Source organism: Heptranchias perlo, chromosome 9, assembly GCF_035084215.1.
Source record: "Heptranchias perlo isolate sHepPer1 chromosome 9, sHepPer1.hap1, whole genome shotgun sequence".
NCBI lineage: Eukaryota > Metazoa > Chordata > Chondrichthyes > Hexanchiformes > Hexanchidae > Heptranchias > Heptranchias perlo.
In genome coordinates, this window is record NC_090333.1 from 53,402,245 (window position 1) to 53,426,315 (window position 24,071).

The 24,071-nt window shown below is 44.8% G+C and overlaps 1 pseudogene; it reads left to right on the plus strand.

The window, feature by feature from the left end:
- The first annotated feature begins 3,164 nt into the window (after positions 1-3,164).
- The window catches only part of LOC137324901 (uncharacterized), an 81,758-nt pseudogene continuing 60,851 nt past the window's right edge, over positions 3,165-24,071 (plus strand).

The window sequence follows — 24,071 nt, forward strand, 5'->3', positions numbered from 1 at the left end:
TTGTATTTATGTAGCGCCTTTCATGACCTCAGGATGTCCCAAAGCACTTTAAGGCCAATGAAGTACTTTTGAAGTCTAGTCACTGTTGTAATGTTGGAAATACAGCAGCCGATTTGCGCTCAGCAAGGTCCCACAAACAGCAATGTGATAAATGACCAGATAATCAGACCCATCGTATTAGAACCAAAATGTTTATCTTTTTGTGTGTAATCAATCTCTGAACTTTGAAATTAGAAACAAAGATTGAATGACAGTACAAGTTATAAAATTGTACGTATTGGCATTACTTTCATGGTTAGTTCTGGTCTTTTTCACTTGTGATTAATTTAAGCATCCAAAGCATGAGATATTTCCCTGAGGGGGTTGGTGAAAAGTTGGGATGAGCTCCTCAGTTGTATAACAGTTTACTCCTCACCTGTTTAAAGTGCTCCTGGGCTGAGCACTACCCAGCCCACCTACAGCAGCGCAATTGATGGTAATCGATAGGGCAGATGGTCAGACTCCAGGGGAGTCACTGCACTGTCACACTCTGCTCCCATCAGCAACAGAACTGAACCAGTTACAATTGCAGCAAAATACACTTTGGAGAAAAAAGCTCCGCTGAAGAGTTTTGCTGCTCCAGTGTTAACTCCAGCTGAGTGAGTGAACTAACTGCTGCAAGTTTTCATTAATTCCCCCGAGCTGAAACTGCTGCATTTTCTGCAAAGCTTGTTAGCAAGACTTTAATAGGCAACAGCAGACTTTTGACTCATTTATCTTACTTAAGGAAAACCGTTAGTAGTGCAGAAAAGGACAAAAAAAACTGGTGGGTTCAGTTTATTTCCTGTCGCTTTACCTTCAGTTTTAACATTTATTGCCATTAAACAAGCAGAAAACATCCCCATAAATGCCAACCCCCATAACATTTCATCTAGATTTCCAAATCACATTTTTAGTTGTGAGCAAAATTATCACCAAATCCACCTATCAATGTGATGTAAAACTTTACCAGTTGAAAAATGTTGGTACCCAACTAAGTTTTGTATGAATTCTGTTCTGAACAGAAATACATGAAATACCCTGTCGGTATATGCCCATTGTGAAATTTGAGACAGAGTTATCAATCCAATGGTTTTACTTTGTTTTATTGGACACTGCGGAACCACTGAGAATTGAAGTGTTCTTCTGGTAATATAAAACACAATGCAGGTATTTTTAAATCATTTGGTTTTTTTTCCCTAATTGGTAGTGAACTTCCTGCTATGAAGAAAAAATTATCCTTAAGATTCGTAGCGTTTGATTTGAGAAGTTACATTAAGGAACGTTGGTCTGAAATTACTTGAGCTTAACACAAACCCTCTCTCGATTATGTTGGAGTTACCAAAGTCTGACGTCACTTAAGAATATCCCCCAATCCTTTGGTAAAAGGATATAGGAACGTGATTGTAGAATTATGGAGGGGACCTCACAAAAGCTCAGTAGCATATGAGAGTATCAAAGCACCCTACCTCTAGAAGGTTGGGTAGTGTCTGTCCCTAGTAACTGATGCCATGATTTGCAGACATCTATGAATAATTATGCAAAATGAGCTAAATCCACAAAATTGCAGGCAGTAACTGGTGTTATAATAAAAACAGAAAATGCTGGAAATACTCAGCAAATCAGGCAGCATCTATGGAGAAAGAAACAGAGTTAACGTTCCAGCTCGATGACCTTTCGTCAGAACTGGGAGGTGTTAAAGGGTGCTGGTAACTTGGTTTTGTACCAAGCACTAGGCATGCAAGCCTAAACTTCAACTGGATCTCAAGTTGGTACTATAGTCAACATTAAGTGGCGAAAGACGCAAAGCTTCGCGACATCTTCAGCAACCCTGCAGACGGAGCACCGCAGAGATACACCTGGTCCAGGCCAGACGGGTCCGTCCGTTCTAGGATAGACTTCCTTTTTGTGACCCTAACGCTCAAGGTCAGATCCACTGACGTCCAACCGGTGTTCTTCTCTGACCACTGTCTCCTACTGGCTGACTGTCAATCGCAGGAGGACCAGAGGACGGGCAGGGGGATATGGAAACTGAACATGAGACTGTTGACCCCAGAGAACATCAAGGAACTAAAGAGGGATTACACAGGTTGGAGGATTGTGAAACCCCTCTTCGACTCCATGGTGCATTGGTGGGAAGCGATCAAGGCCAACAGGCCGACATACTGAGGATCAGCAAATCATTTTATGCCAGGCTGTGTGACGCGAAGCCCACAGACAGCACAGCCTCCCAGTCCTTCCTGTCCTCCTGTCCTCTATCACGGAAGTCTTAAGAGGACAGCGAGCAGGAGAGCGAGGATCGGCCACTGACCTTGGACGAGCTGACAAAGGCTGTCCAGTCCTTCGAGAAGAACTCCCTGAAGCGATGGCTTACTGGTCGAGTTGTACTCGGCTCTGTGGGGCTGGATAGGCCCAGACCTCCTGGAAGTGTACAGGGGTATGCTTCTGGCATAGGAAAGGCATCATCACCCTCATCTTCAAGTAGAAGGGGGGAGAGGGAAGAAATCAGAAATTGGCGACCCATTTCCTTGTTAAATGTCGACTACAAGATTCTGTCCAAGGCCATTGCCAACAAACTCAAGTCTGCTCTGGAGCGGGTGATCCACCCCGGTCACACCTGTACTGTACCCGGCAGGAAGATCTCTGATAGTCTTGTGCTGCTCAGGGATATGATCGCCTACATGCAGGACACAGGGGTCAACACCTGCCTCATCAGCCTGGACCAGGAGAAGGCCTTTGACAGAATATCCCACACGTACATGATGGACGTGCTCTCCAAAATGAGTATTGGGGAGAGAATCCGCGATTGGATCCGACTGCTCTACGCTGACGTCCGGAGCACAGTCCTGATCAACGGGTGGGAGTCGGAGAGTTTTCCGATCAGATCTGGGGTCAGGGAGGGCTGTCCTCTCTCCGTGGTCTTGTGCGTATGTTGTATCGAGTGGTTTGCCGCATTCATCAGGAAGGACGCAGGTATCGGGGGCGACAATCCCAGGCAGCGGAGGCTCTCTGATCAAGGCTTCTCTGTACATGGACAACGTCACCGTCTTCTGCTCCAATCAGCAGTCGGTCCACACACTGATGGGCATCTGCGACTGTTTCAAGCTGGCTCGGGGGCCAGAGTGAACTGAAGTAAGAATGAGGCCATGTTCTTTGGCAGGTGGGAGACCCGATCCTTTGTCCCCTTCACCATCAGGTTCGACTACCTGAAGGTGCTGGGGGTCTGGTTTGGGGGGCCCCTGGCTTGCGCGAAGAATAGGGAGGAGCAGGTCGCTAAGGCCAAACGGAAGCTTGGTATGTGGGTGGGGTGATCCCTCTCCATAACTGGCAGGAACCTGGTGATAAGGTGTGAGGTACTCGCGGTGTTGCTGTACGTGACCGGGGTCTGGCCCATTCCCCACAACGTCACGGTCACCTGAGCTATCTTCCACTTTGTCTGGAGGTCCAGGGTAGAACGTGTCTGCGGGGCCACCATGTACAAGCCCCCAGACAAAGCGGGGAAGAGCGTCCCCGATGCCACTCTGATCCTGATGGCCACCTTTGTGTGTAGCTGCCTCAGGATGTGTGTAGAGCCCCAGTACGCAAACACCAAGTGTCACTATGTGCTGAGTTTCTACCTGTCCAACACACTGAGAAGGCTGGGTCTGGCCACGCTGGCTGAGCAGGCGCAGGACAACCCGTCCAGTAGAACCATCCGTCCCCCCCACATGTCCCAGGTGGAGAAGTTCCTGAGGAGGAAACCCTTTGACCACAAGGCCGTCAGACAGTGGTCGACATGAAACGTTCTGAGAGTCCTGCAAGGAAAAGAGAGGATGGACTTGATTGGGTTTGTTCCCAACCAGACAATCCATGCCATCTGACAGAACGTCTTGTCCCCAGAACTGACCAATAGGCACCTGGATGGTGGTGAGAAAATGTGGTCCTTCCAACACGCACGGAATTTCAGCGCCATCGCGAGCTGCCCTCGAGGCTGCGGCAGGGAGGAGACCATCGTCCACCTCCTGATGGGCTGCCCCTTCACGCAGAGGGTGTGGAGAGGGATGCGTTGGTATTTGTCCTGGTTCATCCCCAACAGCTCGGTAACATAAGACGCTGTGCTGTACAGGCTGTTCCCTGGGACGCACACCGAGACAGATATCACCTGCGGCTGGAAGACCATCAACTCGGTGAAGAGGCCCTTTGGTCCTCCCGAAACCTGCTGGTCTTCCAGCTGAAGGAGCTGTCCACGACAGAGTGTTGCCAACTGGCACACTCTAAGGTCCAGGAGTACATGTTGCGGGATGCACTGAAGCGGGGTGTGACCTACACAAAGGCCCTATGGGGAAAGGCCACCTTGTATTGTACACCATGAGTCACAAGAAATACTGTGTTCATATTGTAATATTGAGATCGCTTTGTGTATGATCTGAAATGTATTGGTTTGAATTGCACTGATTTGGAATTGTGATATTTACATTGAACTGTGTGTATCTTTTAAATTCTATGAAATAAAGTATATATTGAAATTAAAAGAAATATAAGTTAACACTAAACCATTTTCCTTTTTACTGGGTTAGCTAATTAATGATATCTACTTCTTTAACAGATCAGTGTTGAACTTATGGTATGACTGCAATATGTAATGAAATCTGTGGGATATGATTTATTTGCCACTTGCAGCACTGACTGTAACCCCCTTTATATACTTTGCAGCTCATGAGTTACCAGGTCAGCTCATTCGGGGATTTAATTCATACCTCCTGGACCTTCATAATGGAGAAGTAAAATTACTCTTTTTAATGAAGGAGAATTACTATTTCTCTCTGATTAATGACCCGCTAATGAAACTACATTCTCAGAAATCACGTAATTCAAAGTCATGTTTTTTAAAATTTTATCAGTGGGACATTAATTGTGGAGAAAAAAGGGAGATCTCTCATTTTGCACAAAATTGAATTTTGGGCCCACGTATATGTTTTAATGAGCAATAGTGTTGTAACTATCAAAGAATCATACCAACACAACACATTTAGAAAGAATAACAATTTTGATTTTTGAAAAAAATTCTTAATTAGGTAGCTTGATCCTAACTAAACAAAACCCCAATATGACAAAAAATAAATACATTTTGGTGATATATTTACAGGAGAAAAAAGGAAATAATCACTTTTCTTTCTTAACCTCTTTAAATTGGAAGATATTTTACAAGTACATTTCACTGAGAAACAAATAGACGCTCAGGCAGCTTTAATCTCGGTTGTGTTTACCTCACAGAAAAAAGACTTGAACTGATTTGAGAAATAAAACTCGGTTCTCCAGAGACAAAAGCTTTGAATGTACAGAATACAGAGTGCATGTAAACTGCATGGTGAAATGAAAGAGGCCTACCTGCTCTATACAGCTCCAAAGTTCCAGCTAAGTGGCAGTGTCCTTGAAGGCAGCAGACAATGATTCACGCACGGGATAGCTGTTCAGGCTAGACTGCGTTGAGGTTTGAATTTGCAGATCAGGGTGATGTGTACAGAAATAGCTGAAGAATAAGAGGATTGAGTTGAGAGAATTAGAAAACCTTTTCTCATTAGTGTGGTCCAATCAGATTACAGCAGCACAGTTTGTTGCCGGAGTCTCAGTTCTGGGATGTAACTGGCGAAATCTAATTGAAGTGACAATGATGGAATACAACAAATCAATTAATTCAACCTTTTTAGAATAGTGGGAAAAAATGGGAATACTTATGGATTCATAAGATTTGGAAGACGATGGCTGTTCAGTTCATTGGATCTCATCCTTTCAGAATACCAGCCCTACTGTCTTCCTTTAACAGTATCGAGCTATTTGGCCTTGGCCTCAATCACCTTTCCTGGTAACCTGTTCCAGCTGTTGTTCACCGTTTGTAAAGAAATAATTCTTGTATTCTGTCTCAAACTTTCACGGACCTGAACCTGTGTGCTCTCGTCATGATATCTTTGCATATTTGAAAGTATTGTTCCATGCAAGGGTGTGGTTTGGGGCCCATACATTTTACTAGACAATGATACAAAATACTAACTACTTAATCAGGTGTCAGATACACACACATACGATTGTGAAAAGGCATGTTAACAATAGGCAATATGAAAATAGATCGATTTATCTCAATGCTTAAATTTAACAGTGATTCTGCTCTGGGCCCCTGACTGCTCTCCCCTCCTTTCCTGGGGGTGTCAATAAGTTGCTGGGATACAATTCCATATGCACCAGGAGCCCTCAGGACAGTCTAACCACCTCCCCCTGACATTCAACGGCATTACCATCACCGAATCCCCCACCATCAACATCCTGGGGGTCACCATTGACCAGAAACTTAACTGGACCAGCCATATAAATACTGTGGCTACGAGAGCAGGTCAGAGGCTGGGTATTCTGTGCTGAGTGACTCACCTCCTGACTCCCCAAAGCCTTTCCACCATCTACAAGGCACAAGTCAGGAGTGTGATAGAATACTCTCCACTTGCTTGGATGAGTGCAGCTCCAACAACACTCAAGAAGCTCGACACCATCCAAGATAAAGCAGCCCACTTGATTGGCACCCCATCCACCACACTAAACATTCACTCCCTTCAGCACTGGCGCACTGTGGCTGCAGTGTGTACCATCCACAGGATGCACTGCAGCAACTCGCCAAGGCTTCTTCGACAGCACCTCCCAAACCCGCGACCTCTACCACCTAGAAGGACAAGAGCAGCAGGCACATGGGAACAACACCACCTGCACGTTCCCCTCCAAGTCACACACCATCCCGACTTGGAAATATATCGCCGTTCCTTCATTGTCGCTGGGTCAAAATCCTGGAACTCCCTTCCTAACAGCACTGTGGGAGAACCGTCACCACACGGACTGCAGCAGTTCAAGAAGGCGGCTCACCACCACCTTCTCGAGGGCAATTAGGGATGGGCAATAAATGCTGGCCTCGCCAGCGACGCCCACATCCCGTGAACGAATAAAAAAAACATACAATCCCTTCATTAGTAAAGACTAGACAGTTTGCATCAGGAGGCATCTCTCTCCTCGCCGAATATCCGCACATACACACTTCCAGCAAAGGCCACTGTATAGCAGTTAAACGTGGTTACCCTGACCAGTTTTCCCCTTCCCTAACTCTACGGTGCTGGAGAGCACGTTCCTGATGCCACCCCTGCAGCACACATTGGAGGACTGGGGAATAATCCAGGAGTCAACAAAGTATGGATGAGACCCTTAAAAACAAGGACATATAAGGTAGCCAAACTTAGTGGGAGGATAGAAGATTGGGAAGTCTTCGAAAGACAGCAAAAAGTAACGAAAGGATTGATTAAGAAAGGGAAGATAGATTATGAAAATAAATTAGCAAAAAATATAAAAACAGATAGCAAGAGTTTCTATAGTTATATAAAAAGAAAAAGGGTGGCTAAGGCAAACGTAGGTCCTTTAGAGGATGAGACCGGGAAATTAATGGTGGGAAACATGGAGATGGCAAAAATGCTGACCAAATATTTTGTTTCAGTCTTTGCGGTAGAGGACACTAAGAATATCCCAACACTGGACAAACGGGGCTCTAGGGGGGAGGAGCTAAATACGATTAAAATCACTAAGGAATTGGTACTCAGTAAATTAATGGGACTCAAGGCGGATAAATCCCCTGGACCTGATGGCTTACATCCGAGGGTCTTGAGGGAAGTGGCAGTAGGGATTGTGGATGCTTTGGAAATAATTTTCCAAAATTCTCTGGACTCGGCAAAGGTCCCGGCAGATTGGAAAACTGCCAATGTAACACCCTTATTTAAAAAGGGTAGTAGGCAGAAGGCTGGAAATTATAGACCAGTTAGCTTAACATCTGTGGTGGGTAAAATTTTGGAGTCTATTATTAAGGAGACAGTAGCAGAACATTTGGATAAACATAATTTAATAGGACAAAGTCAGCATGGCTTTACAAAGGGGAAGTCATGTCTGACAAATTTGCTTGAGTTCTTTGAGGATATAACGTACAGGGTGGATAAAGGGGAACCAGTGGACGTAGTGTATTTGGACTTCCAGAAGGCATTCGACAAGGTGCCACATAAAAGATTATTGCTCAAGATAAAGAATCACTGGATTGGGGGTAATATTCTGGCATGGGTGGAGGATTGGTTATCAAACAGGAAGCAGAGAGTTGGGATAAATGGTTCATTTTCGGACTGGCAACCAGTAACCAGTGGTGTTCCACAGGGGTCGGTGCTGGGTCCCCAACTCTTTACAATCTATATTAACGATTTGGAGGAGGGGACCGAGTGCAACATATCGAAGTTTGCAGATGATACAAAGATGGGAGGGAAAGTAGAGAGTGAGGAGGACATAAAAAACCTACAAGGGGGTATAGACAGGCTGGGTGAGTGGGCAGAGATTTGGCAGATGCAATACAATATTGGAAAATGTGAGGTTATGCACTATGGCAGGAAAAATCGGAGAGCAAGTTATTATCTTAATGGCGAGCAACTGGAAAGTACTGTAGTATAAATGGATCTGGGGGTCCTCGTGCAAGAAAATCCAAAAGTTAGTTTGCAGGTGCAGCAGGTGATCAAGAAGGCCAACGGAATGTTGGCTTTTATTGCTAGGGGGATAGAATATAAAAACAGGAAGGTATTGCTGCAGTTATATAAGGTATTGGTGAGACTGCACCTGGAATACTGCATACAGTTTTGGTGTCCATACTTAAGAAAAGACATACTTGCTCTCGAGGCAGTACAAAGAAGGTTCACTCGGTTAATCCCGGGGATGAGGGGGTGGACATATGAGGAGAGGTTGAGTAGATTGGGACTCTACTCATTGGAGTTCAGAAGAATGAGAGGCGATCTTATTGAAACATATAAGATTGTGAAGGGGCTTGATCGGGTGGATGCGGTAGGGATGTTCCCAAGGATCGGTGAAACTAGAACTAGGGGGCATAATCTTAGAATAAGGGGCTGCTCTTTCAAAACTGAGATGAGGAGAAACTTCTTCACTCAGAGGGTGGTGGGTCTGTGGAATTTGCTGCCCCAGGAAGCTGTGGAAGCGACATCATTAGATAAATTTAAAACAGAAATCGACAGTTTCCTGGAAGTAAAGGGAATTAGGGGTTACGGGGGGCGGGCAGGAAATTGGACATGAATTTAGATTTGAGATTAGGATCAGATCAGCCATGATCTTATTGAATGGCGGAGCAGGCTCGAGGGGCCGATTGGCCTACTCCTGCTCCTATTTCTTATGTTCTTATGACCCAGAAGGTTTCAGGTTTGATTCCTGATCTGTGCTGAGTTGGTTGACCTCAGCTGGGTGGATGATAGGGGCACAACAATTGGGTTCAGCACCGTAGAGTTAGGGAAGGGGAAAACTGGTCAGGGTAACCACGTTTAACTGCTATACAGTGGCCTTTGCTGGAAGTGTGTATGTGCGGATATTCGGCGAGGAGAGAGATGCCTCCTGATGCAAACTGTCTAGTCTTTACTAATGAAGGGATTGTATGTGAGACAAGAGGGCTCCTGGTGCATATGGAATTGTATCCCAGCAACTTATTGACACCCCCAGGAAAGGAGGGGAGAGAACTGATGAAACAAAATGTAGTGATGTCTGGGCACACCAAGCTATATTTAGGCAGGTTCACTGTAATCAGGTGGACAAACGATTTTTCAACCAAAATCATATTTTCAAAAGAATTGTTAATGTGATGAAAACCTGCTGTGAAAGAAAAACATGACACTTATTGAAATGGTTTGCTGCTTGAAGAGCTGACCAATATGGCTGCGCAGACAAAGCACATCCTAATCCTCCGAACCAGTATTTGTCTGTGTTATTTACTGGTACAAGTAGGAGGTAAACCCATCATTGGAATCTTTTTAAAATTCAACCAGCTAAAGAGAATTAGGATCAGCCTTAACTTGGTTAATTTTCTTCTTGGTTCTGTGTGTTCTTTGTTGAAGTCTTTACTTGGAACAGTGAGCGTGGATAACCTCATCGAGGGAAATGGCTGACAGACTTACCGATGCCGATGGATGTGAGTGAACTAAAGCTGAAACGCGCTGAGCTGGTGATGGTATTAATATCTCATTCAAATCCCTTACACTGTCAGAATCAATAAATCATCCGAGCCAGTATTCATAGTCCTCCTGACACCTCCCCCACAAAGGTTGACAATCGGGCTCACAATTCAGACAAAACAACAGATGAATGAAAAATATCTAAAGGGTGTTTGAGTTAATCATAATTCTTTGTAACAGCCCTTTTTTTCCTTAAATGGGATCCAGATGGTGAAATAGTTTCACTTGGCACTTGTTTTGGAGAAGGGGGGATGCTGGTGTGAAATTGGAATACCTTCCTCTCTGTAGTTTTTTGTATCAAGTCGGCCAGCTTCCTGATGAGGAAGAGAACTTCCTCTAGAGAACATGCCCCAGTCAGTGAAATGCAGGAACCTACAGACCAATAAGACCCAAGCTACAGACTCTCGTCTGTGCTGAGTTTACTGTTTTCAGCTGGTGTGGTAGTAGGGATGCAGCAGTAGGCCTCAGTGCTCTTTTCATATGTGCTTGTGTATGTTTGGTGTGGGTGGGGCTGAATCAGGTTCCTGCTCCTAGAATCTAGCTGCAGACTTGTGCTCCAGAACTAGCTGCGCCTCTAGCCAAATTGTTCCAGTACAGCTACAACACTGGCGTCAACCCGACAATGTGGAAAATTGCCCAGGTATGTCCTGTCCACAAAAAGCAGGACAAATCCAATCCAGCCAATTACCGCCCCATCAGTCTACTCTCAATCATCAGTAAAGCGATGGAAGGTGTCGTCGACAGTGCTATCAAGCAGCACTTAGTCACCAATAACCTGCTCACCGATGCTCGGTTTGGGTTCCGCCAGGACCCCGCGGCTCCAGACTTCGTTACAGCCTTGGTCCAAACATGGACAAAAGAGCTGAATTCCAGAGGTAAGGTGAGAGTGACTGCCCTTGACTTCAAGGCAGCATTTGACCGAGTGTGGCACCAAGGAGCCCTAATAAAATTGAAGTCAGTGGGAATCGGGGGGAAAACTCTCCAGTGGCTGGAGTTATACCTAGCACAAAGGAAGATGGTAGTGGTTGTTGGAGGCTAATCATCTCAGCCCCAGGACATTGCTGCAGGAGTTCCTCAGGGCAGTGTCCAAGGCCCAACCATCTTCAGCTGCTTCACCAATGACCTTCCCTCCATCATAAGGTCAGAAATGGGGATGTTCGCTGATGATTGCAGTGTTCAGTTCCATTCGCAGCCCCTCAAATAATGAAGCAGTCCGAGCCCGCATGCAGCAAGACCTGGACAACATCCAGGCTTGGGTTCATAAGTGGCAAGTAACATTCGCGCCAGACAAGTGCCAGGCAATGACCATCTCCAACAAGAGAGAGTCTAACCACCTCCCCTTAACATTCAATGGCATTACCATCGCTGAATCCCCCACCATCAACATCCTGGGGGTCACCATTGACCAGAAACTTAACTTGACCAGCCATATAAATACTGTGGCTACAAGAGCAGGTCAGAGGCTGGGTATTCTGTGGCGAGTGACTCACCTCCTGATTCCCCAAAGCCTTTCCACCATCTACAAGGCACAAATCAGGAGTATGATGGAATACTCTCCACTTGCTTGGATGAGTGCAGCTCCAACAACACTCAAGAAGCTCGACACCATCCAGGACAAAGCAGCCCGCTTGATTGGCGCCCCATCCACCACCCTAAACATTCACTCCCTTCACCACTGGCGCACTGTGGCTGCAGTGTGTACCATCCACAGGATGCACTGCAGCAACTCCCCAAGGCTTCTTCGACAGCACCTCGCAAACCCGCGACCTCTTCCACCTAGAAGGACAAGAGCAACAGGTACATGGGAACAACACCACCTGCACGTTCCCCTCCAAGTCACACACCATCCCGACTTGGAAATATATCGCCGTTCCTTCATCGTCGCTGGGTCAAAATCCTGGAACTCCCTTCCTAACAGCACTGTGGGAGAACCTTCACCACACGGACTGCAGTGGTTCAAGAAGGCGGCTCACCACCACATTCTCAAGGGCAATTAGGGATGGGCAATAAATGCTGGCCTTGCCAGCGATGCCCACATCTCATGAATGAATAAAGAAAAACTTGAGGGACGACTTCTTCAGTACTGCACTGGAGTGTCAGCCTAGATTATGTGCCCAAGTCTCTGGAGTGAGACTTGAACCCACAACCTTCTGACTCTGAGTCAAGAGTGTTAGTACTGAGCCAAGGGAAAAACAGTGACAAAACTGTGAATAATTAAATACAGATAGGGCTGAATTGCCTGAGCTTTGAGGGCTGAAATCCCAGGGGTCAGGGTTACATATAGCCCTAAGGCTGCAGTTTGAATGTCACAGCAATATCATATTCCAGCATGAGTCACTGACTTCAGGAGAAAAGGGCAAGAATTTGAAGAGGGTTAAAATTATTGAAGAGTTCATTTAAATGTAACTGGATGAGAATTGCTGAGCTGGAACTCATGGCCTTAGCAGGAACTAATCGTGCAACTAAGAGCATGGGCGGTTTTATAATCACTCCTGGAAAGTAGCAATCAACAAAAAATGCTGAATTCCATAACCAAAATAATAGATTGAACGTTCGATACAGTGCTTTTATAAGACCATAAGTCATATGCCATTTTTGGCTAGCAACGCACCAACATTCAAGTCCTGATCACAGTACAGGTAAAAGCATGTGACTGATGCCTAGTATCAGAGGACAGAGTTATGACAAAAGACTGGAGAAACTTGGCTTTTCAGCCTTGAGAAGAGGCAGACTGAGAGGTGATGTTATTGAGGTATATTAAATAGTAAATGATATAGAAATGTAAATCCAGAACACTTCAAGTTAAACTGTGACAGAAGGATAAGGGTCTTAACTAGCAAACCCCAAAAAGCACCAATGCCAGAAAGTTGTTCTTCACAAAAAGAGTGATCAGCATGCGGAATGGTTTTCCATGGTAAGACACTGGAATGGTTTAAGAGGCAGCTGGATGCTGTAATGCCGGGACTGTAAGTTTTTTACGAATGGAGGAGCTAAGAAGAGCCGAATTGTCTTTCTTTTCCTTATCCATCTTGTGTGACAAATCTTTTTAATTCCTCGAATCGTTGGATCAAAATTTTAAAAACTTTTTATGCTTATAAAACGGTTTCTTTAAAGGCTCAAAATTCCTGTGATATTATGTCATTAATATAAAACAACTTTCTCACCATTGTCTGCGCTTTTCAAGCCCCTGTTGTGAAGTTGTGTGTCTGACATTGTCCAGTAATTAATGTAATTATGAATCCCTGGAGCTATAGCAACAAATAAATTTTGAAGGAAGGCAGAAGGCATTTACAACCTACTATTACTTGCAGATCCATAGTTTGCTTCTATAGCTGCAGGGTATAGGTGGCACACAGGAAAAACCCTGCATATTAATGAAGCACTTTGAGAAACAGTCTGCTGACCCATGTGTATGAAACAAGTCTGCTCTGATGGGTGAGTGTAATGCACAATTAAAATACTTCAGCCAGGGTTAAAGATTTCATTTACTCCAAAGCTACATTACAAGTTGTTTGGAAAGACCAATGAATGAGCCCCACTTTGTGTCCCAGTGATATCAAATTAACATATAGCTCTGGAGAGACACTAGAGGTCAGGCCTCAAGCTATTTGTCACAATGACGCTGCACACAAATGACATGATAAGTTTCAACGGGATTTACGGGGTAAACTTTAATCCCAAGAACGGGGGGGTTGGGGTGGGGGTGGGAAGGTAAAAATTGTAAAACCCGACCCCAACTCTCCTCCAACCCGCCCACTTCCCGTTCTAACAGAGGAGGATCGAGGGGTGGGCGACCAACCCACACTCGGGAGGCGGGTCGTTCAGTAAAATCTTTTAAGGGGGCTGTGGGCCTCCATTTTAACAGCATTTTTATTTTCAACTCCTGGGGGCCGGGATTCCCAGGCCTTCTGCTTCATGCCATGTAAGAGGAGGCGAGAAGGCCCGGATCAACAGGTAAATGCCTTTAATGCACTGCTTGTGGGCCAGGAGGAGCAGGAGTGTTTCCTCCAGGCCCAACAAGCCTACCTGCCATGATTCAACACACTCGATCGGCTGTCCTTCCACCCACCCCCGTGTCTGACCTGCCCCCTCCCCCGTCTTCGACACCCCCCCCCGCCCCACCCCCCCAAAATTTCGTTCAACATTATCGTGGCACTGTTTATAAAGTAGTTTTAGGAGTGAAGTTAAAAGTTTGTTATAGATGAGTCTTGATATATGAAAGCACTAATATTACCTAGTTTAACTCCGTAAGTGGGTAAATATGTTGCCCAGTGTGGTACCGAACCAACTGGTTCAATTTCCAATCTGTCCTGAGTTAGCTGATCTTTTTAACTCTAATGGTAGTTTGGGCTCTACAATTAGCCACAGCGCCCCTGGGCTAGGGAGACGAAAATCAGCCCTGGTTCTCCTCCCATTCGCCATCCAGTGACCAGTGTGGAAGAATTTCTACGTGTGGATCACTGATGAGAACAGGATCGGGCTACAAAATAGCAGCACTCAATCTGGAGGCTCACACAGGTAGAATAGTCACTTGGGAGAGGTGCCGGAGGGCGGCTGACATCTGTGCAATCATACCTCCCACATGAGTTTTCACCTTCAAGGAAAGAGAGGACCAAATGCCAAGTGTTGGATTTGGATGGAATTTCTGAGTGTGAAGCCTATTCACGTATAAGTTCATCAAAAAATTTGGACTCCGTAAATTATTTGACTAAGCTCTGTTGGAGCCAAATTCAGCAATTTAAAGTTCCTGCTTGACGTGTATAGCCAGTTTCAAGGAACTCTGCAAGGCAATGAGTCAATAGAGCAAATGTAATGCCGGTTTATAATTGCCAAAACCCTAAATTTACTGGAGGTGTTATTAAATTAACCTTCCTCTGCTGTTACATGTGAGAATTTGGGGGCTAGAAATTGGGCCACGTAGCGTCCGTTGTTTCGGTGCTGCGCGGCATCCTGAACATCCAAGATGGCGTATTGGCCCCATGTTTCCAGTGTGACGTACCGGATGCCATCTTGGTATAGGAGTTCGCGCATGCGCAAATACCATACGCCGGAAACATGTAAAGAAAGGAGAAAATGGATACAATCAGTGTGCAACGCTGATTTAAAGTGATAGACACCATTTTGGCACTTAACTCTCAACTCAATGCACAGTCTTAACTACAACCATCTGAATGTGTCTTAGAGTGCCTGGAGGACCCCCACCAGTGCTATTTAAAGGGACCATGCAGGATTTACAGGCTAGCGGCTGGATTATTGCTTCTGGCTGCCGAGACATTTGTAACTGTTTTTGGAGGTCTCCTATACTTGAATAATAGATCGCGGGGTCATAGCCTAACATTTATAGCCAGGACGTGCAGGAGTGAAATTAGGAAACGCTGCTACACGCAAAGGGTGGGAGAAGTTTGGAACGATCTTCTGCAGATGATAGTTGATGCTAGCTCAATTGTGAATTCTAAATCTGAGATTGATAGATTTCTGTGAATCAAGGGTATTAAGGGATATGGGGCTAAGGCGGGTATATGGAGTTAAGTCACAGGTCCACCATGATCTCATTGAATGGCGGAACAGGCTCGAGGGGCTAAATGCCACTGCCACTTGCTGCCTCCTGATATGTATGACTTTCTCCTGCAAGAAAGTGGGATGTGTGTATGGGTGATGTTCCTGACATGGTTGAATAGCTGCCAGTGTGTGTGGCCTGTGAGTTGTGGGTGAGTGGCTTGCAACAGTGGTAATGTGTAACAGTGAGAGGAAGCATCTGATTGGCAGAGTTGAGTACTGATGGAAAGAGTTTGTTGATATGTGGGTGATGGGGGGTGTAGTGCGTGGAGCAGTGGATGCAGCTAGTGGTGCAGTTGCTAGGAGACGCCATTTGACAGTTGACCTCACTCACCTTGACTACTCATGTCAAAGCACTGCATCCATGTTTGTGGTGCTATGCGCCTGGCATTGACTTCATCCCCGCTGCCTCTCACTGCCTTTTGGGCATATGTCTGGAAGGTCTCTTGCCCTCCCCGCAGATATAGGATGTCCCTCCTTCTGTTCACTTCTTGCACCAGGGCCTATAGTGCATCAGCGGAGAACCTTGGTGCATGCACTCTCGCAGGCCTGGTACAAACTCAGATGGACAGATTGGTGAGGTCTGGCATGCAGATCAACGAAGGGTCACAAAACAGATAGTAAGAGCTACAAAAAGAGAGTATGAAAAGAAACTTGCAAGGGATATCAAAACCAATATGAAGAACTTTTATAGTTATATCAGGAAAAAGAGGGTGGTCAGGAGCAGTGTTGGCCTCTTAAAAACTGAAAGTGGGGATATTGTCATTGACGATGGGAAAATGGTGGACATGTTGAATAATTACTTTGCGTCAATATTTACAGTAGAAAAAGAGGATAGCATGCCGGAAATCCGAAGAAAACCAATATTGAATCGGGGACAGGGACTGGATAAAATTAACATAAGTAAAGCAACAGTAATGAAGAAAATAATAGCACTAAAGAGTGACAAATCCCCAGGACCAGATGGTTTCCATCCCAGGGTTTTAAAGGAAGTAGGTGAGCAGATTGCAGATGTCCTAACTATAATCTTTCAAAGTTCTCTAGATTCAGGAACTGTCCCTCTAGATTGGAAAATTGCACATATCACTCCGCTTTTTAAGAAAGGAGAGAGAGGGAAACCGGGGAATTATAGACCAGTTAGCCTAACATCTGTTGTGGGGAAATTGCTGGAGTCTATAATTAAGGATAGGGTGACTGAACACCTCGAGAATTTTCAGTTAATCAGAGAGCGCCAGCATGGATTTGTGAAAGGTAGGTCGTGCCTGACAAGCCTGATTGAATTTTTTGAAGAGGTGACTAAAGTAGTGGACAGGGGAATGTCAATGGATGTTATTTATATGGACTTCCAGAAGGCATTTGATAAGGTCCCACATAAGAGACTGTTAGCTAAGTTAGAAGCCCATGGAATCGAGGGAAAAGTACGGACTTGGTTAGGAAGTTGGCTGAGCGAAAGGCGACAGAGAGTAGGGATAATGGGTAAGTATTCACATTGGCAGGATGTGACTAGTGGAGTCCCGCAGGGATCTGTCTTGGGGCCTCAATTATTCACAATGTTTATTAACGACTTAGATGAAGGCATAGAAAGTCTCATATCTAAGTTTGCCGATGACACAAAGATTGGTGGCATTGTAAGCAGTGTAGATTGAAACATAACATTACAAAGGAATGTTGATAGATTAGGTGAATGGGCAAAACTGTGGCAAATGGAATTCAATGAAAACAAATGTGAGGTCATCCACTTTGGATCAAAAAAGGATAGAACAGGGTACTTTCTAAATGATAAAAAGTTTAAAAACTGTGGATGTCCAAAGGGACTTAGGGGTTCAGGTACATTGATCATTGAAGTGTCATGAACAGGTGCAGAAAATAATCAAGAAGGCAAATGGAATGCTGGCCTTTATATCTAGAGGACTGGAGTACAAGGGGGCAGAAGTTATGCTGCAGATGTACAAAACCCTAGTTAGACCGCACCTGGAGCACTGTGAGCAGTTCTGGGCACCGCACCTTCGGAAGGACATATTGGCCTTGGAGGGAGTGCAGTGTAGGTTTACTAGAATGATACCTGGACTTCAAGGGTTAAGTTACGAGGAGAGATTACACAAATTGGGGTTGTATTCTCTAGAGTTTAGAAGGTTAAGGGGTGATCTGATCGAAGTTTATAAGATATTAAGGGGAACGGATAGGGTGGATAGAGAGAAACTATTTCTGCTGGTTGGGGATTCTAGGAGTAGGGGGCACAGTCTAAAAATTAGAGCCAGACCTTTCAGGAGTGAGATTAGAAAACATTTCTACACACAAAGCGTGGTAGAAGTTTGGAACTCTCTTCCGCAAACGGCAATTGATACGAGCTCAATTGCTAAATTTAAATGTGAGATAGATAGCTTTTTGGCAACCAAAGGTATTAAGGGATATGGGCCAAAGGCAGGTATATGGAGTTAGATCACAGATCAGCCATGATCTTATCAAATGGCAGAGCAGGCACGAGGGGCTGAATGGCCTACTCCTGTTCCTATGTTCCTATGATTGGAGGATGTGGGATTTAGTAGTGCGCAACCTTTATTCAATGTTTTAACATAACTCATCAGTTTGTAAACATAGGGACGGGACCTGCATCTGTGTTTTATGTGTGCGATGTCTGATCTCCGTTCAGGCTCTGTGCAGACAGCAGACTGTTAATTTTAGCAAATAACAGGTACCAGCTACCTTGAAGAGATTTGAAGAGACATCCTTCCTTTAAGAGATTGGGGCTCCCTCCGCTGATGGAAATTTCGAATTGTATTGAACCCTCATGTCAATGCTGATTTCCAACGCTGCTTGCAAGTCATCCTCAGGCCTGGTGAAATTCTCATCCTGCCTGTGCAGGGGTCATTGGGCGTGGGTTAATAGCGGATCATGCTATCCGCATCCAATAATAGGCCTTATCAAATTTTTTCCCCCATGATGTTTAAATTATGAAGCAAAAATTATACTCAACAAACTAGTTTGACAGTATATTGGTAACAAGATGATACCCTTATTTAAATAAGGCAGTATTTGTAACAAAGGTATAGTTTATAATCAATATTAATCAAGACCAGGAAACAAGCATTTTCCTCAAAATTTCGTCTTTCATTTCTCCCATCGTCTCCCGAAGGTAATCAGACTTGTATGGTATCATTAACTTGCCCAAATCACTATTCTTGTGTGACCTTTGACAATGAGTGCTAGCAGGCCAACGATTTGACTGTAAGTCATCACAGCCGAGCTACCGACAGATTCTGTCCTCACCTCACATCCATGCACCAACCACTTTCCAGCAGAAGGTCACTGCACTGCAAGCAACAGTGGGAGTGTCTGTTCGATATTTCTTAAAACATATTTGGGAGCTCTATCTGGAAAATTAACAGCTGGGGCTAAACAAAGAACGCACAGCAGTGTTTTTTTTTTATTCGTTCATGGGATGTGGGCGTCGCTGGCGAGGCCAGCGTTTATTGTCCATCCCTAATTGCCCTTGAGAAGGTGGTGGTGAGCCGCCTTCTTGAACCGCTGCAGTCCATGTGGTGAAGGTTCTCCCACAGTGCTGTTAGGAAGGGAGTTCCAGGATTTCGACCCAGCGACGATGAAGGAACAGCGATATATTTCCAAGTCGGGATGGTGTGTGACTTGGAGGGGAACGTGCAGGTGGTGTTTTTCCCATGTATCTGCTGCTCTTGTCCTTCTAGGTGGTAGAGTTGTGCCAATTAAAGTATTGCAATAACATTAAATATCTTTGATTGGAGTTGATAGATTCTTGGAAAGGAGAATGGGATTGTTTTAAGATTGGAATATAAGATTGAGTGATCAAAGCAGTATTGGTAAAATAAATGCTGATCGGGTTAGATGAAGAGGGGTGGGAGGTGGCTCTTGTGGAGCATAAGCACTGGCACAGAGCAGTTGGGCTGAATGGTCTGTTTTTATGCTGTATATTCTATGTAATTCTATGTACAGCAACAGGATAATTTGAAATGTGCTTCCAATGTTGTGAGAATCCCCTTTTAAGAATTACCCAGCTTTCAGGAGAACAGCGTCCACGACACCACACAACCCTGCCACGGCAACCTCTGCAAGACATGCCAGATCATCGACACAGATACCACCTTCGATAACCAGTTCTTTACCCAAACACACGGAACAGCCATGGGGACCAAATTCGCACCCCAATACGCCAACATTTTCATGCACAAGTTCGAGCACGACTTCTTCACTGCACAGGACCTCCAACCAACGCTATGCACCAGATACATCGACGACATTTTCTTTCTATGGACCCACGGCGGAGAATCACTGAAGAGACTACACAATAACATCAAGTTCCATCCCACCATCAAGCTCACCATGGACTACTCCTCAGAATCGGTTTCTTTCTTGGACACACGAATCTCCATCAAAGACGGGCACCTCAGTACCTCACTCTACCGCAAGCCCACGGACAACCTCACGATGCTCCACTTTTCCAGCTTCCACCCCAACCACGTCAAAGAGGCCATCCCCTATGGACAGGCCCTGCAAATACACAGGATCTGCTCAGACGAGGAGGAACGCGATGGACACCTACAGACGCTGAAAGACGCCCTCGTAAGAACGGGATATGACGCTCGACTCGTCGATCGACAGTTCCGACAGGCCACAGCGAAAAATCGCATAGACCTCCTCAGAAGACAAACACGGGACGCAACCAACAGAGTACCCTTCGTCGTCCAGTACTTCCCCGGAGCATAAAAACTATGCCATGTTCTCCGCAGCCTTCAACATGTCATCAATGACAACGAACACCTCGCTAAGGCCATCCCCACACCTCCACTACTCGCCTTCAAACAGCAGCCCAACATCAAACAGACCATCGTTCACAGCAAATTACCCAGCTTTCAGGAGAACAGCGTCCACGACACCACACAACCCTGCCACGGCAACCTCTGCAAGACATGCCAGATCATCGACACGGATACCACCATCACACGAGAGGACACCACCCACCAGGTACATGGTTCATGCTCCTGTGACTCGGCCAACTTTGTCTACCTCATACGTTGCAGGAAAGGATGCCCCGGAGCATGGTACATTGGCGAGACCATGCAGACACTGCGACAACGGATGAAGGGACACCGCACAACAATCGCCAGACAGGAGGGTTCCCTCCCAGTCGGGGAACACTTCAGCAGTCAAGGACATTCAGCCACCGATCTTCGGGTAAGCGTTCTCCAAGGCAGCCTTTGAGACACACGACAACGCAAAATCGTCAAGCAGAAATTGATAGCCAAGTTCCGCACCCATGAGGACGGCCTTAACCGGGATCTTGGGTTCATGTCACGCTACACGTAACCCCACCAGCGAATAAAAGTTATCTGTTTTTAATACAACGGGTCATTCTCTGTCTTTCTCTTCCTTTCGGATGTTTCTCCCTCTCTCTCTCTCTCTGTCTTGTGTTCTGGCTGTTTGTATATTCGGTGGTCCTGTCGGTAACACCTCTCTATCTGAACACTTTGATTGCCTTGACAACGGGCAGTTGGAAAGAGTATCTGTAATCACCAGGTATTGTTCTCTGACTATAAATGCGAAACGTTCAAGGATTCCCACACTCACCTGACGAAGGAGATAATCTCCGAAAGCTTGTGATTTTCAAATAAAATTGTTGGACTATAACCTGGTGTTGTAAGATTCTTTACATTTGTCCACCCCAGTCCATCACCGGCATCTCCACATCATATATTCATGTAAACTGCCATAGTCTCTCATTTTGATTTCTCAATGAAGAATTTGTATTTCAAAGGGCATTAGGATTTTAAGGATTGGACACATGATGTGCTAGCTAGTTACTTTTTGACCAGTAGACTGGGGGGGTGGGGGGGGAGGGGGAGGGGGTGTCGTCTATCCCTCGAATTGTTCTTATGCTTGAAAGAAAGCCATTCAAAGGAACTCTACTGATTAGTTTGTCTGTTTAGTCTTTTCGTGATCTCATTCAAAGCTGCTGTATTATTTGGACTGACTTCAACAATTGGCTGTTACTGCTTGTTGTGAATGACAGTCAATATGAATAAACCTATATTATCGTTTAGTCTGGCCACAAAAGATTTTCGTAGATGAAAAGTTGGAAGATATTTGGGGTTGCACTATAATTTTAACCACCTTTTCAGATGCTAGCTTTTCAAATATTCCCTCTTCTTCATCCCCTTCATGCTTGGGCAAATGTAAGGAGTCTTATAACACCAGGTTATAGTCCAACAGCTTTATTTGAAATCACAAGCTTTCGGAGGCATCCTCCTTCGTCAGGTGACTGTCCATCACTGGCATCTCCACATCATTCATGCTTGGGCTCAGTCTTGTTGCTCTTCTGCTCTAATGCAAATAGTTCATCTTGACAAGGCTGTTCTTTGTTTATCCCTTCTATTTAAATTCTGTCATTCTAACTTTAATGATTTTCAATTATTTAACTAATCTACTTAAACAGAATTGTCCACCTTCCAGGACCATTAATTAAGTATCAACGGTTGGCATGTGCATAGTAGGTCAGGAGAGTTCTTTGTTGGTTTGTTCAGAAATGTTTCGGCTGTCTGTGCTTCATTACCTTGTTATTGTGAACACAAAGTTCAGGATTTGGCACAGCGAATAGAGACACCTTGTGAATGAGGTTCCTAAGTGTTGTACCAATGAATTGTAAAACCTTAGCATAACTTCAGATCTTTGTGCAGAAAATATGTGGCCACACAGAAGAGTCTGTGGAAATCACTTGGGCCAGCAGTCTGATGTGGTTGGCTTTACGGGAGAAATGTCTTAATGGCGCTACTACTTTTCTGGAGAAGCCACAAGCACCGCATTTGTTTATCTTGCTCATTTGAAAAGGTTTTTCCCTGAAATATGCAGTTATGTATTGATTGAATGTAATACGTGGCTGTTTTCTTCTTCTATGAGAATTATAGAGCATTGTCCCAGGCAGATTCTCCTGTGACTAAGTCTGACCCATGTCCAAGCTCCATGTTGATGGAGTTAATGCAATGACATTTTAATAGTTAGGCAGTTGGTCCATCAATTATTAACAGGATCCTGTTTTGTTGCTCTTAATAAAAACATATTGTGTTCCACAGGGACTTTTGATGAGGGCGTTGTTTGTTTATCCCTGCTGTCATTCTAACTGTAACAGCTTTTTCAATTGTTTAACTCATTGCCCTCAGCAGAATTGTTCCCTGCCAGGGCGATTGATTAAGACTGAAAGAGCTGCTATGTGCAACGTAGGTCAAAAGAGTTCTTTGTTAATTTGTTCAGACATGTTCAGACTGTCCCTGTTTCATTACCCTATTATCATGAACGCAAAGTCTTCGGCATGGGTGATTACCGACAGTGTGGTAATCTTGTATTACTAATCAAGCGATATTGTAGAATTTGTTTCAAGCGTTTTGAATACTCGGGGAATTTTAATGTTTTTTAATAGATATTACAAAATCTGTTTGGTGCATTAATTTTTTCATTTATTTGCTGAGGGTGCTGTTTCTCAGAAACTGGTGGGTGTTTCCCTCCTGCCCCTCACTTTCTATGTGGTGATATCTTGTGATCGTTCCAGGGCCTGAGATTTGGGGGGACAGTTAATCTTTAGCTTTGCTAAGTTATTGGGCAACTTGTACAAGTCCCTTCCAATTGTTGAGCTTACTGGAGTCCGGAAGTCAGTCTTTCTAAGCTGTGGCTAGGTTTTCCAGGGTTATAATGTTACCTCTTGTTCTTGTTGTGTGAATTGTCTTGATGAGGGAAGTATTGCTCTGGTTGCTGTGTGTTGTGATGTTGTAAATATGTTTTGCTACATGTAGTGCCCAGAGCAAATTTCTTGCCCTGCCCCCCCCCCCCCCCATATGTTTATTTCTTTGACATTTCTGTTGTTGGACTGCCAGGTACTCTTGCATAGAATGTATAGCACAGAAACAGGCCATTTGGCCCAACAGGTCCATGCCAGTGTTTATGTTCTACACTAGCCTCCTCCCTCCCTACTTCATCTAACCCTATCAGCATATCCTTTTATTCTTTTCTTCTTCATGTGTTTGTCTAGCTTACTGTTAAATGCATCTATGCTAGTTGCCTCAACTACTCCTTATGGTAGTGAGTTCCATATTCTATCCACTCTCTGGGTAAAGAAATTTCTCCTGAATTCCCTCTTGGATTTATCAGTGACTATCTTATATTTATGGACCCTAGTTCTGGTCTCCCCGTAAATGGAAACATCTTCTCTACATCTACCCTATCAAATCCTTTTGTAAAGATCTCTCTCTGTTCTCTCCTCTAGTCTTCTCTTTTCTAGAGAAAAGAGCCCCAGCCTGTTCAATCTTTCCTGATAGGTATAACCTCTCAGTTCTGGTATCATCCTAGTAAATCTTTTTTGTACCTTGTTCAATGCCTCTATATCCTTTTTATAATATGGAGACCAGACTGTTCACAGTACTCTAAGTGTGATCT